We start from the raw sequence: 16,520 nt of genomic DNA, 5'->3' as shown, positions 1-16,520 counted from the left end.
CCTGGCCTTGGCCACCTTTTCATTTGTCTTGACATGTACTTCCTATTACCAACAGATCAAAGACCAATACTTCTCATGTTGATGATATCTGTCTCTTACCACATAACTAGGGACTGAGGTCTCCAGGAAGCAGATATTTTTATGATCTCAAATAGATAACATTTAGAATATCTTTTTGTTTTGTTTTTTAATTTAGATTTCTTGCTTGTGACAGATAATATCCAACAAAAATGACCTCTTCTTTAATATTCAGGTTACACAACGATGTACCTGATTTAGGAGAAACTACATGTGATACAAATGTACATTCAATTTTTTCCTCTTCCACTTTTTATTTAAATTCAACTATCATGATTGACACTTACATAAGGAAATTCCCATCTTCTTTCAGTTCTACATTCTCAGCAATCACTATTTTTTCCAACATTCCCTATATTTTCTCCAAAAATATATATTCAACTCAAATAATACTATTTCATTTCCCTCTATGGTAACTTCTTCCTTTTTGTTTTCTTTATTTTTTTATAGTTTATTGTCAAGTTGGTTTACATATAACAAACAGTGCTCATTCCCACAAGTGCCCTCCTCTATGCCCATCAGCCCCCTTCCCTTTCCCCCCAAACCCCCGCAGCCCTGTTTGTTCTCCGAGTCTCTCATGGTTTTCCTCCCTCCCTCTCCCCAACTATGTTTCCCCTTCTTCTCCCGCTTCATCCTCTGTTAACTTTCTCCTAATCCACCTATATGTACAAAAATATGGTATTTGTCCTTCTCTGTCTGACTTTTTTCACTCAGCATAACACCCTCTACTTCCATCCATGTTGCTACACATGGCCAGATTTCATTCTTTCTCATTCCCATGTAGTATTCCATCTTATAGATAAACCACATCTTCTTGATCCATTCATCAGTTGATGGACACTTAGGCTCTTTCCATGATTTGGCTATTGTGGAGAGTGCTGCTATGAACATTGGGGTACATGTGCCCCTATGCATCAGCACTCCTGTATCCCTTGGGTAAATTCCTAGCAGTGCTATTGCTGGGTCATAGGGGAGTTCTATTGTTAATTTTCTGAGGAACCTCCATACTGTTTTCCAGAGGGGTTGCATCGCTTATATTCCCACCAACAGTGTAGGAGGCTGCCTGTTTCTCCACATCCTCGCCAGCATCTACGGTCTCCTGATTTGTTCATTTTAGCCACTCTGACTGGCGTGATGTGGTATCTCAGTGTGGTTTTGATTTGTATTTCCCTGGTGAGGAGGGACGCTGAGCATCGTTTCATGTGTCTGGTGGCCATCTGGATGTCTTCTTTGGAGAAGTGTCTATTCATGTCTTCTGCCCATTTCTTCACTGGATTGTTTTTCAGGTGTGGAGTTTGCTGAGTTCCTTATAGATACTGGATACTAGTCCGTTATCTGATACATCATTTGCAACTATCTTTTCCCATTCCATCAGCTGACTACTAGTTTTATTATTGTTTCCTTTCCGTGCAGAAGCTTTTAATCTTGATGAGGTCACAGTAGATCACTTTTGCTCTTGATTCCCTTGCCTTTGGGGATGTGTCAGGTAAGAAATTGCTGCGGTGGAGGTCAAGGAGGTTGTTTCCTGCTTTCTCCTTTAGGGTTTTGATGGTTTGCTGTCTCATATTCAAGTCCTTTATCCATTTTGAGTTTATTTTTGTGTATAGTCTGAGAAAATGATCTAGTTTTTCTTCTGCATGTTGTTGTGCAGTTCTCCCAGCACCGTCTGTTAAAGAGGCTGTCTTTTTTCCATTGGATACTCTTCCCCACTGTGTTAAAGATGAGTTGGCCATACATTTGTGGGTCCAATTCTGAGTTCTCTATTCCATTCCATTGGTCTATGTGTCTGTTTTTGTGCCAATACCATGCTGTCTTCATGATGACAGCTTTGTAGTAGAGACTAAAGTCCAGGACGGTGATGCCTCCCATTTTGGTTTTCTTCTTAATATTACTTTGGCTATTCGGGGTCTTTTGTGGTTCCATACAAATTTTAGGATAGTTTGTTCTAGCTTTGAGAAGATGCTGGTGCAATTTTTATTGGGATTGCATTGAATGTGTAGATTGCTTTGGGTATAATGACATTTTAACAATATTCTTCCAACCCATGAGCATGGAATGTTTTTCCATTTCTTTGTGTGTTCTTCAATTTCCTTCATAAGTTTTCTATAGTTTTCACCAAACAGATCTCCTATATCTTTGGTTAGGTTTATTCCTAGGTATTCTATGATTTTTTTGTGCAATTGTGAATAGGATCAGTTTCTTGATTTCTCTTTCTGTTGCTTCATTGTTGGTGTATAAAAATGCAACCGATTTCTGTGTGTTGATTTTGTACCCTGCAACTTTGCTGAATTCATGGATCAGTTGTAGTAGGCTTCTGGGGAGCCTGTCAGGTTTTCTATGTAGAGTATCATGTCATCTGTGAAAAGTGAAAGTTTGACTTTTTCTTTACCAATTCTGATGCCCTTTATTTCCTTTTGTTGTCTGATGGCTGATGCTAGGACTTCCAGCACTATGTTAAACAACAGTGGTGAGAGTGGACATTCCTGGTGTGTTCCTGATCTCAAGGGGAAAGCTCTGTTTTTCCCCACTGAGGATGATGTTAGCTGAGGGCTTCTTATAGATGGCTTTTATGATACTTAAGTAATTTCCTTCTATCCCACCTTTCTCGAGGGTCCTTTATTAAGAAGCGATGCTGTATCTTGTCAAATGCTCTTTTTGCATCTATCAACAGGATCATATGGTTTTAATCTTTTCTTTTGTTATTGTGATGTATCACATTGATTGATTTGCGAATATTGAACCAGCCCTGTAACCCAGGAATGAATCCCACTTGATCATGGTGGATAATTCTTTTTATGTGCTGTTGGATTTGATTTGCAAGTATCTTGTTGAGGATTTTTGCATCCGTATTCATCAAGGATATTGGCCTGTAGTTCTCTTTTTTTTTTTTTGCTGGATCTGTCTGTGGCTTGGGAATCAAAGTGATGCTGGCTTTGTAAAATGAGTCCAGAAGTTTTCCTTCGATTTCTTTTTTTTTGGAATAGCTTGAGAAGAATTGGTATTAATTCTGTTTTAAATGTGTGGTAGAATTCCCCAGGGAAGCCACCTGGCCCTGGGCTCTTATTTGTTGGGAGATTATGGATAACTGATTTAATTTCCTCACTAGTTATGAGTCTGTTCAGATTTTCTATCTTCTCCTGTGTGAATTTGGTAGTGTGTGTTTAGGACTTTGTCCATTTCTTCTAAGTTGTCTAGTTTGTTGGCATATAATTTGTTATAGTATTCCCTGATAATTGCTTGCATTTCTGAGGGGTTGGTTGTAATAAGTCCATTTTCATTCATGATTTTGTCTATTTGAGTGCTCTCTCTTTTCTTTTTGAGAAGTCTGGAAAGAAGTTTGTCAATTTTGTTTATTTTTTCAAAAAACCAACTCTTGGTTTCGTTGATCTGTTCAACTGTTTCTTTGGTTTCTATATTGTTTATTTCTGCTCTGATTTTTATTATTTCTCTTCTGGGTTTGGGGTGCTTCTGTTGCTCTTCCTCTAGTACGTTTAGGTGAACTCTTAGATTTGGACTTGCGCTTTTTCTAATTTCTTGAAATAGGCCTGGAGTGCTATGTACTTTTCTCTTAGGACTGCCTTTGCCGCATCCCATAGAGTTTAGATTATTGTATTTTCATTTTCATTTGTTTCCATATATTTTTTAATTTCTTCTCTTATTACCTGATTGGCCCATTCATTCTTTAGTAGGATGTTCTTTCACCTCCATGTTTTTGGAGGTTTTCCAGACTTCTTCCTGTGGTTGATTTCAAGTTTAATAGCATTGTGATCTGAAAGCGTGCATGGTATGATCTCAGTTCTTTTGTATTTATTGAGGGCTGCTTTATGTCCCAGTATGTGATGTATCTTGGGGAATGTGCCCTGCACACTTGAGAAGAAAGTGAATTCCATGGCCTCAGGATGTAGAGTTCTAACTATATCTATCAAATCCATCTGGTCCAATGTGTCCTTCAAGTCCATTGTTCTTTTAGTGATTTTCTGTCTAGTTGATTTATCCATTGCTGTAAGTGGAGTATTAAAGTCCCCTGCTATTAGCATATGCTTATCAATAAGATTGTTTCTGTTTGTGAGTAATTGTTTTATGTATTTGGGTGCTCCAGTATTTGGTGCATAGACGTTTATAATTGTTAGCTCTTCCTGATGGATAGACCCTGTAATTATTATATAATGCCCTTCTTCATCCCTTATTACTGCCTTTACTTGAAAGTCCAGTTTGTCTGACATAAGTATAGCTACTCCAGCTTTCTTTTGATTTCCAGTAGCATGATATATATTTCTCCATCCCTTTGCTTTCAATCTGAAGGTGTCCTCAGATGTAAAATGAGTTTCCTGTAGACAGCAAGTAGATGGATTTTGTTTCTTATCCATCCTTCTACCCTATGTCTTTTGATTGGAGCATTCAGCCCATTTACATTCAGTGTTATTATTGAAAAATATGGGTTTAGAGTCATTGTATTCTTTGTAGGATACATGCTTGTGGTGGTGTCTCTGGTACCTTGCATTCCCTGCAACATTTCCCTCTTAGTGACCCCCTCAGGATTTCCTGTAGGGGCTGGTCTAGTGGTGACAAATTCTTTCAATTTCTGTTTATTTGGAAAGACTTTTATCCCTCCTTCTATTCTGAATGACAGGCTTGCTGGATAGAGGATTCTTGGCTGCGTATTTTTACTGTTCATCACATTGAAGATCTCCTGCCATTCCTTTCTGGCCTGCCAAGTTTCAGTAGATAGGTCTGTCACCACTCTGATAGGTTTCCCTTTGTATGTTAGGGCCCCTTGATCGCTAGCTGCTTTCAAAATTCTCTCTGTCCTTATAGTTTGCCTGTTTCACTATGATATATCGTGCAAAAGATCGATTCAAGTTACGTATGAGTGGAGTTCTCTGTGCCTCTTGAATTTCAACGTCTACTTCCCTCCCCAGGTTGGGGAAGTTCTCTGCTATAATTTGTTCCAGGACTCCTTCAGCACCTTTCCCTCTCCCTCCCTCTTCTGGAATTCCTATGATACGTATATTGTTCCGTTTGATTATATCGCTGAGCTCTAGAACTCTTTTTTCATGTTCCTGAATCGGTTTATCTCTCTTTTTCTCACCTTCCTCTTTTTCTATAATGGTCTTCTAAATCGCTTATTCTCCTTTCTGCCTCTTCAATCCGTGCAGTGGACGCCTCCATTTTATTATGTATCTCATTTATAGCATTTTTTAATTCATCACAACTATTTTTGAGCTCCATAGTCTTTGTAGCAACAGTTTCTCTGATGTTTTCCATGGTTTTTTCAAGCCCAGCGATTAATTTTATGACTATTGTTCTAAATTCTTGTTCATTTATGTTGCTTATATCTGTTTTTGAGGAGTTCTTTAACTGTCAATTCTTCCTGAAATTTCTTTGGAGGAGAATTCCGTTTCATCATTTTGGTTAGCTTTCTGTCTCTTGTTAATTTTAAAAGCTTGTTGTGCACTCTGCCCTTGGGGGTTCTACTGTATTAAAGAGGGCTCTTTGACTGTCCAGGGCCTGTCCATTCATGAAGTGTTCTTTGAATGGTGTCTTGGTTTCTTTTGTTGAGACTTTGGTTATTTTGTTTCCTTACTTGTAGTGGTATTTGGGACTCTCCACCATGTGTACTTTGGCTTGTTTCTGGAGGTAGCCCTGGAACAAGAAAACAGACAGCCACACTGGGAACAAAGGTACACAAACGCACAGACAAATCCAATAAGTACGCAAAGCACTTATGAGGTTTCCTTCCCAATGTACTCTGTCTCTTTCCCTTCCTAAACTCCTGTGGCTCAGTGTCCTATGACTTCAGGCTTTCTCTGTTTGAGAGATGGGTGCAAGCGAAATGCACGGAGCTCCCTACTTCCCCGCCTTCTTGCCGGCCCCCCTCACCTTCAGAATATCTTATAAATCATAGAAAACAAGTGTAGGTTAACACAAGCTCGTGCATAGATGCTCTTTCCTGGGAAAAAGGCTCACAGCTTTTAAGACTCCCAAATAGTTTTGACAGCATTGTTTCAGAGATATGTGTTAGGGTGACCAAAAATGCAGGTGGCAAAGAACTACAAAAAGAGTGTAGCGACTAGCAGGACAGAGTTTATTCACTCTGGAAGGGAGGAGAGGAACCAGGCATCAAGAAAGATGTCAGCCCTGAGCTTCTGCTGGGCTGGCCCTTTTAAGGGTTTGGGTTTTTTCCCTTAAGGGTGTGAGATGGCGGCAGCTGTACCCATGCAGGGTGTGGGGAGGGGGTCAGTTCTTGGCCAGGTAGGTGGCAGGTTTCCTGAGGGGCTCTGTCCAGGACTCATCTGGGATGTGGGTTGTTGTCCGGCTAGAGGACAGTATGTTTTGTAGTTGTGGTCTATTTTCTGACCTAGAAAAACAAAGAGTTAGGGCCAAATAGATACCTGTGAGTTTTGTCTGTAAGGTTGGCTGGGGAGGGGGCTTTGAAAGGAACGCTTTCAGTAAGAATACCTGCAGTTGGCCTGAGCACCATTCTAGATACTGTATTATGAGAATTAATAAGTTGAACGGTTAAGACAAGGAAAACACAGACTGATGGAAAGAAGTTAAGAATGGGACACATTGACTCTTCAAGTGTCCAAGAATCAAGGATCCTAGTTTCTCGTTAACATGGTATGGGCTCTTACGTGATTATGTTTTACCCACTTGTGACTTCTCTTTTGGAGAAAAAGTTCTGACTGAACTGATCACAAGATTTTGTCAATAACATGTTTTATATTTCCCTGAAGCTTGAGCATGAAACATATAATTTGTTTCTGTTTGGGAGTTCTGATATGATAGATAGGGACTGGCTGACAGAAATCTTGAGCTAAGTATATTATGCAGAGGAGAATAAATGGAAGGATTAACCAGAACCTTTAGAAGCAAAGCAGTGTTGATCAATGTTAGAACAATGTTCTTCATTTTAGTCTCTCAGGGCCATTGTTAGGTGCTGTTTAGTATAATTTTGTTTCCTGTAACAAACTTCTTGATTTGAAGCAGATTTTCTGTCCCCCACAAGCATTTTATCCTCCTTTTTCCATGATAGGACAGAGGGAACTGAGGCAATAGTGCGGGGAGAGGTGGGGGTGGGGCCCACATGAGTGTGGTTCTATCTCACCAATCCTGGTTTTCCTTCTGTAATTCCCTGTGTCCTTCTCAGTCCTCACTCTTCTTAGGATTTTCCCCTCAGGATAAGGAAATCCTAGCTCCGGTGCCTTCTTGAGTGTTGAAGATTATGTTTTAGGAAGCAGTCGCTGGAGTTAATTTCCCTGCCTTTTGCTTCAATTGCTATGGGGGAAGGCCAAGTTAAAACAGTGTTTCATTCCATTTCATCCATTTTTGTCTACTAATGATTTCTCCAATAATTCATACCTGAGTTGTTTAAAGACAAATGTGTCACTGTTGTTAATTCTGTTAACTATACAATGTAGACTTTAACATACAGTCTTCCTAAACCATAATGTTTAGTGTATTTCTTGCTGAAGAACTCTTAGGATGAAAGGCTCATGCAGGCATAATTCTTAACACAAAGGTCATGCATTCCTTCACATATCTTTACTTGAGCCTTCTGGAGCAAATACCACGCAACTAGTCTCTGATACCCAGGTGTACTTTTCCACAGCAGTGTATATGTGGTCTAATAGAATACTTTACCCTGCAAAAGTGAAGATAGTGTGGGGAAAAAGAAACAACCACAGAAATATTAAGTCCCACAACAATGAACACCAGAAAATAAATAAATCTCCCTTGTGCTTGCCTTGTTCCTCATCGTCTGGACAGTTCTTTTACCTTCCACCCTCTTGCGTCTCCCGCCCCCCCCCTTTCAGAGCAATATTCTTATCTTCTCTTTCTAAGTTATTATTTATAATGTATGTTACAAGCTTTATATCAAGTCATAAGAGCACTAGGGAAGACATAAAAGCTGATCTCATTCTCCTAAGGGTTTGAAAATACCCCTTTTTGGGGGCCATTTAAAGTACTTTTAAAAAACTTCCATAGATTTTATGGCTTAAACAATAAACATTTCTTATAGTTCTGGAGGCTGAGAAGTCTAAGATCAAGGCTCCAGCAAATTTGGTGTCTGGTGAGGACCTGCTTCCTGGTTCATAGATGGCTATCTTCTTGCTGTGTTCTTACATGGCAGACGATGCAAGAGGGTTCTCTGGGGTCTCTCTTATAAGGGCACTGATCTTCTTCATAAGGACTCCACCCTCAGGACCTAATCATCTCCTAGAGGCCCCAACTTCAAATATCATCACATTGGGGATTAGGTCTCAACTTATAAATTTGAAGGTCATGTAAACACTTGATCTATAGCATGGATTTTTTTGTTTTTAAACTAGGAATCAAGTTTGGATCAAAATCCCATTCCACAAAGTGTTCAATGGGCAGTGGTTTAATATGACATCTAAGGGCCTGTTGATAACTTAAACCAACACTGATGAAAACCAGTTGACGGCGATATAAAATATGATCTTCCATTCATCTGTCTTATGGTTCTTCAGAAGACCTCAGTAATACAACAGAATTCTATTCATAGCTGACAGTTCATAGAAATATATCCACTTGTCACTTAAGCTCTTGCTGTGGAGAGAAAATAAATAAGGACTTTGAGGTTTATTCTTAAGCTTCCGTGGATTCTGTAAATGTCCAGCTCTCCATCCATTGCCTGTCCTAAAACAAGAGTTAAAACCTGTAGTTCTCACCCCAAAATCTGAGTGGCACAAAGAGAAGAAAAGGCCTATGTTGTCTTCCCTGACCATTTAATCCAGGTACAACATCCTCAAGTGTGTCTGACAGCATTCTGTCGAATGGTTTTCTCCTTGAGTATCCCCATTTGTGTAGTTAGCAGTGGTATTAGAATTTTATTTTTACCAGGAAGACATATCATACAGAAACTGTCCCCTTATCTGAACGAATTAAGTCTAGAAATCCATGTGCTGATCTTTCTTCTCCTTCCCCACACAAAAATATTTAGGCAGTGTGTGAGGTGTGTGGTCACTTGATGGATTAACCTAAGTCTTGTAAATGAAATGGTTTTTTTTACTATGGAAATTATTTGGATTCTTGACCGTCATCTAAGCAGGCGCTCCTGGGTAGAGGTGTCTATATGAACTTGTCACTGTCTGGCAGTCTTGTCCACTACTGTACATTCCTTTGTTCTAACCCTATTCTTTCCCCAAATACCTAAAATCAGATGCTGTTCTCATGCCTTTAGAATGGTGTATTTAGTAGAGAATCAACTACTTTCCCCAGTTTGTGCAGAACACTGCAGTGCCCAGTATAGACCACTGGCTGAGTGCTAATGTTGTTCTCAGCAGGTCTCTCCATCCACTGAGAGAAATCCGGACCCTCCTTACCTGGATGGTGAACCTTTTCTCTCTGACTGCCTTATGCAATTAGGAGTCTTTCCACTGGATATTTCTCAGTCCTGTCTTCATCTGAAGAGCAGTGACTAACTCAGAGCCTCCGTTCCCTGAGGCTTAACTTTTGTTGTGTAACTGTGCCCTTCGTGGCTCTGCCAAGGCGCAGAAGAATCCTCATCCATCAAATGAATCAAAAAACATGCTATAGATAAAGAGCTCTGCTCCTCCAGAATCTTGCCAAAGAAATTATGGTCCAGGTAAAGTACACTTTGCAAATAATGTAATTCCACAAAGTCTTACGTCATTAGTCACTAGAGGGTTCTCTTGACACGGACTTTTCTTTCTGAAGAAAATTCTCTGGAACAGATGAATGCTTTTTTTGTCCTTGCCAGTCATGGACATGCTAGAATAACCGTTCCTTAATCTCAGTGTAGAGCCACTGAGTCCTCTCTGAACATTTTCAGTACCCATTTAGACACTGTTGATGGATATATCACTCTTAACATGGAAGCTTTGCTATTTCAGTGAGAGATAGTGGCGAATACAGTTTTGAATCATTCTTTGGTTACATGAAGCTCTCTATTTTCTAATAGTACTTGATATTGCTTTTAAATATGCCAAATGTCAGTCACTTTTAAAATAAGGCATTAAAGTCTTACTGATAAAGTAACTTTTACCCACACAACTCAGTCACTTAGGAAATTCTGATTTTAAGAAATTAATATCATGTTTTTGACCTTGAAATAGTAACCTTGGGCTTATGTGATGATTACCACTGAGAATTCAACTGGAAATAAATCATTTTCTCTAATATTTAGTATTATGAATTAATGCTGATCATATCTCATTTTTTAATAAAAACATTCGAGGAGCTATGTTGAATAGCTTTTCCCTTGGACAGCGTGCAAATTTGGTTCAGACCATCTGGTTCTTACCATATGACGTACTGTATATTTCAAGGCACACTCAGGAGATGGATTTCCAACTTTTTTTTCTTTTAATACTGAATCAAGACTAGGAAACATTACTGGCTAAGAACTGTCCTCTGTGAGTATGATAATGAGGATTGGCAGGCAGATGTTTACCTTTTGCTCATCAAGCAACACTGTAGCATGCTAAGACCTGGCTAAAGCCCATTACTGATTCCTGTACACCCTATATACCGCATCCCTATTCAAGTCTATGTTGTGGGTCACAGTGGCATAAATTGTAAAGAAAAAAAGTTACAACTCTTTTTATATGTCACAGGTCTTCAGTAATAAACAAAAGCTGCCACTGATATCCTCTCCACGAAGATAATGTTGTTGCTAGCTAATTTGTCCTCTGAACCTCAGTGATTTTTGTCCCACTCTAAAGAGAGTCATGACAAGTGTTACTTTACCACCTAATTTACGATTGGTAATGTATCTTTTGCCAGTAACTCACTTGGATTTCTCTCTGAGCATAACTGCTTACCATTAATTTGCTACCAATTTTAGAAGGTTTTCAGTAATATGAATCCACATCTATGTTTCTTATGCAAGGTATATATAAGGGCCTATGGTTTCAGATTTTTTTTTTTTTTTTTTTACTTCTTAGGACAATTTGGTGTTATTAAATATTGTTCTTTTTGCCTAGAAAGAGTTAAGTGGCCTGTCAAAATCTTGCGCCTTGTTTAAAAATGGTGCAAAAGCTCCTGATACTTTATGCAAACTTCTTGACAAATGAGGAACAGTGGGCAAACTGCCAATCCAACAGAATTCATGTTTTTATTTTTTGGCTGCTTGAACAAAATAATTGCTCATTCTCTTGCTTCAGCACATAAAACTGACATCATATACTTGTATTAAGGCATGATACAAATTTCTTAATGATGTTCTAACTTTCAGGACTCCCTTTTTATTGTTATGTAAGTGTCATCAAATACGCATTGATTTAATTGGCAATAATAATCACAAGGCTTACTTTAGCTGTGGCTGTGTGCCTGCACGTACGGATGATGACTATCTACAAAATGTCTTTGCTCCCATCCCCTAAGTGAGTTGGAGGCTAGCCTCGCTCTTTTTGGGCTCCAGAGACCGATTAGACAGTTCAAGAGAGGAAACCTATCACTCCAGAAATAGTCATATGCTCCCCTCCCTCTTCCAAGCCACCTTCAGGCAGTTCACTAATCTAAGTATGATTTTAAAACAAACAAAATAAAGTACTTTGTAGTTGTGCTTCCACAATGCTCCAGGTGCTAGGTGATAAGCTGAGATCAGAACCCAGTTCTGTCATGTCCTGAGCCACATATTCAATGAAGTCATGAATTTTAATAGAGGTATTTTGAAATTCAAAGGGGCCGTTTTGCTTATACCCCGCTCCATTGAACTTGGAACATTTCTTTGTAAAAGGCATAACCAGGCTTTACCTTAGGTGAAAAAAATCATATCATTAATCCCCTAAAAGTGTGGCTATTCCTTTTACATTTTCTGCTAAGCAGTTCTGAGGCCCTGCTAGGAGTTTTAGATTAGTTTTTGGACATGGTGGTAATAGCACTGCTGAGGCTAAAGCTAGACGCATTGATTTCTCAGCAGTTTTACTCTTATGTAACCGAGAGTGTCTGGGGTTTGTGATGTGTGAGATCCCTGTGCCCCTAAACTGGAAAAGTTATAAAATTAGGAAAAGGCATTTATTAGTTGATGATTGCCTTAAGATCACAGATGTGGCAAAGTCATGACTACTGCTTTCCCAAACAAGATTGGGAAGTAGATACTTAACGATCAGCCCTTGTCTGAGCTCCATAAATTATTTTCATTAGGAATGCATGTCATCGTGTAGCCCTTTTTTTTTTTTTTTTTTTTTGTATTAAAGGGACACTGAATTCAAGTTTGGGGCTACACACCTCTTTTTGTCAATTTGATTGTGAAATCAAGGCACACTCTTTAAACATCCCCCTCAATTCTCTGAGGCCTAAATAACTAATCACTGTTTCCAAAGCTAACAACATCAAATGCTTTGTGGATAGATCAGACAGGATGTAAAGATTCAGATCTCCAATCTGGTTCCTAAGGAGCAGCAACTCATTATCCTATTCTCCTTACAGTTTTTCTTTTCTCTCCACTTTATCTTATTAAAGGTAACTACTTTCAATGGGAATGAGGTGTTCAGAGGTAAGCTGGGACCCTACTTTGCTCAGTAAATGGTTTGAATGGATCTCTATCAGTTCCCATTACCAGTGGCTGTGAGATTTCCCCTGGTCTAAAGGGCAAGAGTGTGGGCCTTGATCTTAAACTCCCCCTCAGTGCATCTGAATAGGACACAGAGGGATTTTACTGTGCCAAATCAAATGAATTGTCTTTCTCTACAGGGGGCTTCCTTTTCTGCTGTGCCAAGGTATACCTGCTCCATTTCCAACAAGTTCACGTTCACCAGCACACTGTCTTTCTCCTACAGAGCATCTCTGTCCTTATCAGGGAGTGTCCTTCTTTGAAGAAATTGATGATGTGCTTCATGGGGAGGCTGTGTAGGTGACCCCAAGGATGGGACAGGTCATGCTGCCTGTGCCCAGCCTTGTCCCCTACCAGAGTGCCAACACTGACCTCTTGTTCCATGTCGTCCAGTAGACTGGCCTTTTTCTCCGCTGAGTACATCTCCGTCTGCAGCTGCTGGCACTGCTCAGTCCATCAAGCAGACATCTACAGTGTCTTTTTCTTTCCTGACTTCTGGTTCAGCAGGCACTTTTCACTGCCAGTTGCCACAGAGTCATGAGGTTGAAGATGTAGGCTGCAACTTACCTACATATATTATTGGGGGAGGGGCAGAGAGGGAGGAAGATAGAATCCAAAGCTGGCTCCAGGCTCTGAGCTGTTACGGTATTATTACAATATTATTCACAATGTTCCTATGCTATATGTTACATCACCATGGTGTATTTATTTTATTACTGGAAGTTTGTACCTCTTAACTCCCTTTACCTATTTTGCCCATCAATCCCCAACCTACTTCCCTACTGGTAACCTATAGTTTGCTTCTTATATCTATGAGTCTCTGTTTTGCTTTGATTTTTAGATCCAACACATACATGAAATCATATGGTATTAGTCTTTCTCTGTATGACTTATTTCACTTAGCATAGTATCTTCTAGATTTATTCATGTCATTGCAAATGATAAGATTTCATTATTTTTTATGGCTGGGTAGTATTTCATTATATATAATATAGTACACACACAACACACACACACACACACACCACATCTTTTTATTCATTCATCTATTGACAGATGCTTTGGTTGCTTTTATACCTTGGCTATGATTAATAATGCTCTCATTAACATAGGGTGCATATATGTCTTCAGATTGGTGTTTTCATTTTCTTAGGATAATACCCAGAAGTGGAATTGCTAGATCATATGTTAGTTCTATTTTTAATTTTTTGAGAACTTCCATTCTGTTTTCTATAATGGCTGTACCAATTTATATTCCCACAAATGCCATATGAAGGTTCCCCTTTCTCCACATCCTCACCAACTCTTAAGTTCACTTGTTATTTTTTTCTTTGATAATAGCCATTCTGACAGGTGTGAAGTGATATCTCATTGTGGTTTTGTCTTGTGTTTCACTGACGATTAGTAACACTAAACATCTTTTCATATGCCTATTGGCCATCTTTATGTCGTCTTTGGTGAAATGGCTACTTAATTCCTGTCCATTTTTTAAAAATTTTAATGTTTATTTAAAAATTTTCTTAATGTTCATTCATTTTTGAGAGAGAAAGAGATAGCATGTGAGCAGGGGAGGGGCAGAGAGAGAGGGAGACACAGAATCTGAAGCAGGCTCCAGTCTCTTAGCTATCAGCACAGAGCCCAACATGGGGCTCGAACTCACAAACTGCCAGATCATGACCTGAGCTGAAGTCAGTCACTTAACTGATTAGGCCACCCGGGCGCCCCATGTTTGTTTATTTTTGAGAGAGAGAGAGAGAGCAGGAGAGAGGAAGAAAGAGAGGGGGACAGAGGATCCGAAGGAGGCTCTGCATTGACAGCAGAGAGCAAATTCAGGGCTCAAACTCCTGAACCGTGAGATCATTAACTGAGCTGATCAGACACCTAACTGACTGAGCCATCCATGGGCCCCAAGTCCTCTGTCCATTTTTAAATTGACTTATGTTTTATGTTGTGTAAGTTCTTTATATATTTTTAATATTAACCTCTTACAGGCTATAAAATATCTTCTCTCCCATTCAGAAGATCACCTTTTCATTTTGTTGATGGTTTCCTTCACTGTGCAAAAGCTTTTGTTTGCTATAACACTGTTTATTTCAGGTTTTATTGAATTTAGAGACTTTATTGTAGTTACCATGGAATAGGAAAAAGGCAGGATACACAGTTTTAAGATTGGCTAGTTTGAACAATTTCAGTGGACTCTGTGGTTAAGCATTGTCCAGCTGTACAGCTTTTGGTAACTGGTCCTGGTGGGCTCAGGGCTGGGAAATAATGTGCCAAGTGTGAAAGCCCAATAAAGGATATTAACCCCTTATAAGACACATGATTTACAACTATTTTAGCACATTCCATGTGTCATCTTTTCATTTGTTGATTGTTTCTTTTGCTGTTTAGAAGCTTTTTAATTTGATATAATCCCACTTATTTTTGCTTTTGTTGCCTAGGTTTTGGGGGTCGTATCAAAAAATGCATTCCTAAGAGCAGGATCAGTGATCTTTTTCCCTATGTTTTCTCCAGGACTTTAATAGCTGCAGTTCTGTTTAAGTCTTTGATCACTTTGAGTTGATTTTTGTGTGTGATGTATGAAAGTACATCTTTCTACACAAAAAATGATCTAGTTTTCCCAGTGCCAATAATTGAATAGACCATCCTTTACCCAATTTATATTCTTGGTACCCTTGTTAAAGATTAGATGACCATATATGCATGGGTTTATGTCTGAGCTCTCTATTCTGTTCCACTGTTCTATATGTCTGCTGTTATCCAGTACCATACTGTTTTGATTTCTATAGCTTTGTAATAAAATTTGAAATCAGGAAGTGTGGTGCCTCTAGCTTTGTTCTTCCTCAAACTTATTTTGACTATTGGAGATATTTTACGACTGCATATGAATTTTAGGATTATTTTCTATTTCAATGAAAACTGACACTGGAGTTTTTGGCAAGGATTACACTGAATCTGTAGCTTTAAACAATATTAATTCTTCTAATCCATGAACACAGGATATCTTTCTATTTGTGTAATGTTCAATTTCTTTCATCAGTGTTTTTATTCAAGTATAGTTGGCACAGTATAGTTTCAGGGGTACAACATATTGATTTGACAATTTTATACACTATGCTATGCTCACCTCAAGTTTAGCTACCATCTGTCGTCATTCCTTTTATTCCTGTGACTTACTCCGTAACTGGAAGCCTGTATCTTCCACTCCCCTTCACCCACTTTGCCCTGCCTCCCCTCTGGCAACCATCAGTTCTTTGTATTTATAAGTCCAATTCAGATTTTTTGCTATTTCTTTTAGATTCTACTTTTGAGTGAAATCATATGGTATTTGTCTTTTTCAGCCTGACTTACTTCACTTAACATAATGCCCTCTAAATCCATCCATGTCATCTCAAATGGCACTACCTCATCTTTTTATGGCTGTGTAATATTCCATTCTTTATATAAACCACATCATCCTTATCCATTTGTCTATTGATGGACACTTAGGTAGCTTCCATATCTTGGCTATGGTAAATAATGCTGCAATAAATATAGAGATGCATATATCTTTTTGAATTAGTATTTTCATTTTCTTTGTGTAATACCCAATAGTGGAATTATTGGATCTTTGATATTTCTATTTTTAATTTTTGAGGAAACTCCATACTGTTTTCCATAGTCACTGTACCAATTTACATTCCTATCAACAGTGTATGAAGGTTCTGTTTTCTCCACATCTTCACCAACATTGTTATTTTGTTTTTTATTTTAGCCATTCTAACAGGTGTAAGGTGATATCTACTTGTAGTTTTGATTTGCATTTTCCTGATGATTAGTGAAGTTGAGCACCTTTTCATATGCCTTTTGGTCTTCTCTATGTTTTTGGAAGTTGTCTGTTCCGGTCCTCTGCCAATTT

Source organism: Hyaena hyaena, unplaced genomic scaffold, assembly GCF_003009895.1.
Source record: "Hyaena hyaena isolate Hyena2069 unplaced genomic scaffold, ASM300989v1 scaffold_361, whole genome shotgun sequence".
In the NCBI taxonomy this organism is placed as follows: Eukaryota; Metazoa; Chordata; class Mammalia; order Carnivora; family Hyaenidae; genus Hyaena; species Hyaena hyaena.
Note: the sequence above shows the minus strand (reverse complement) of the source record.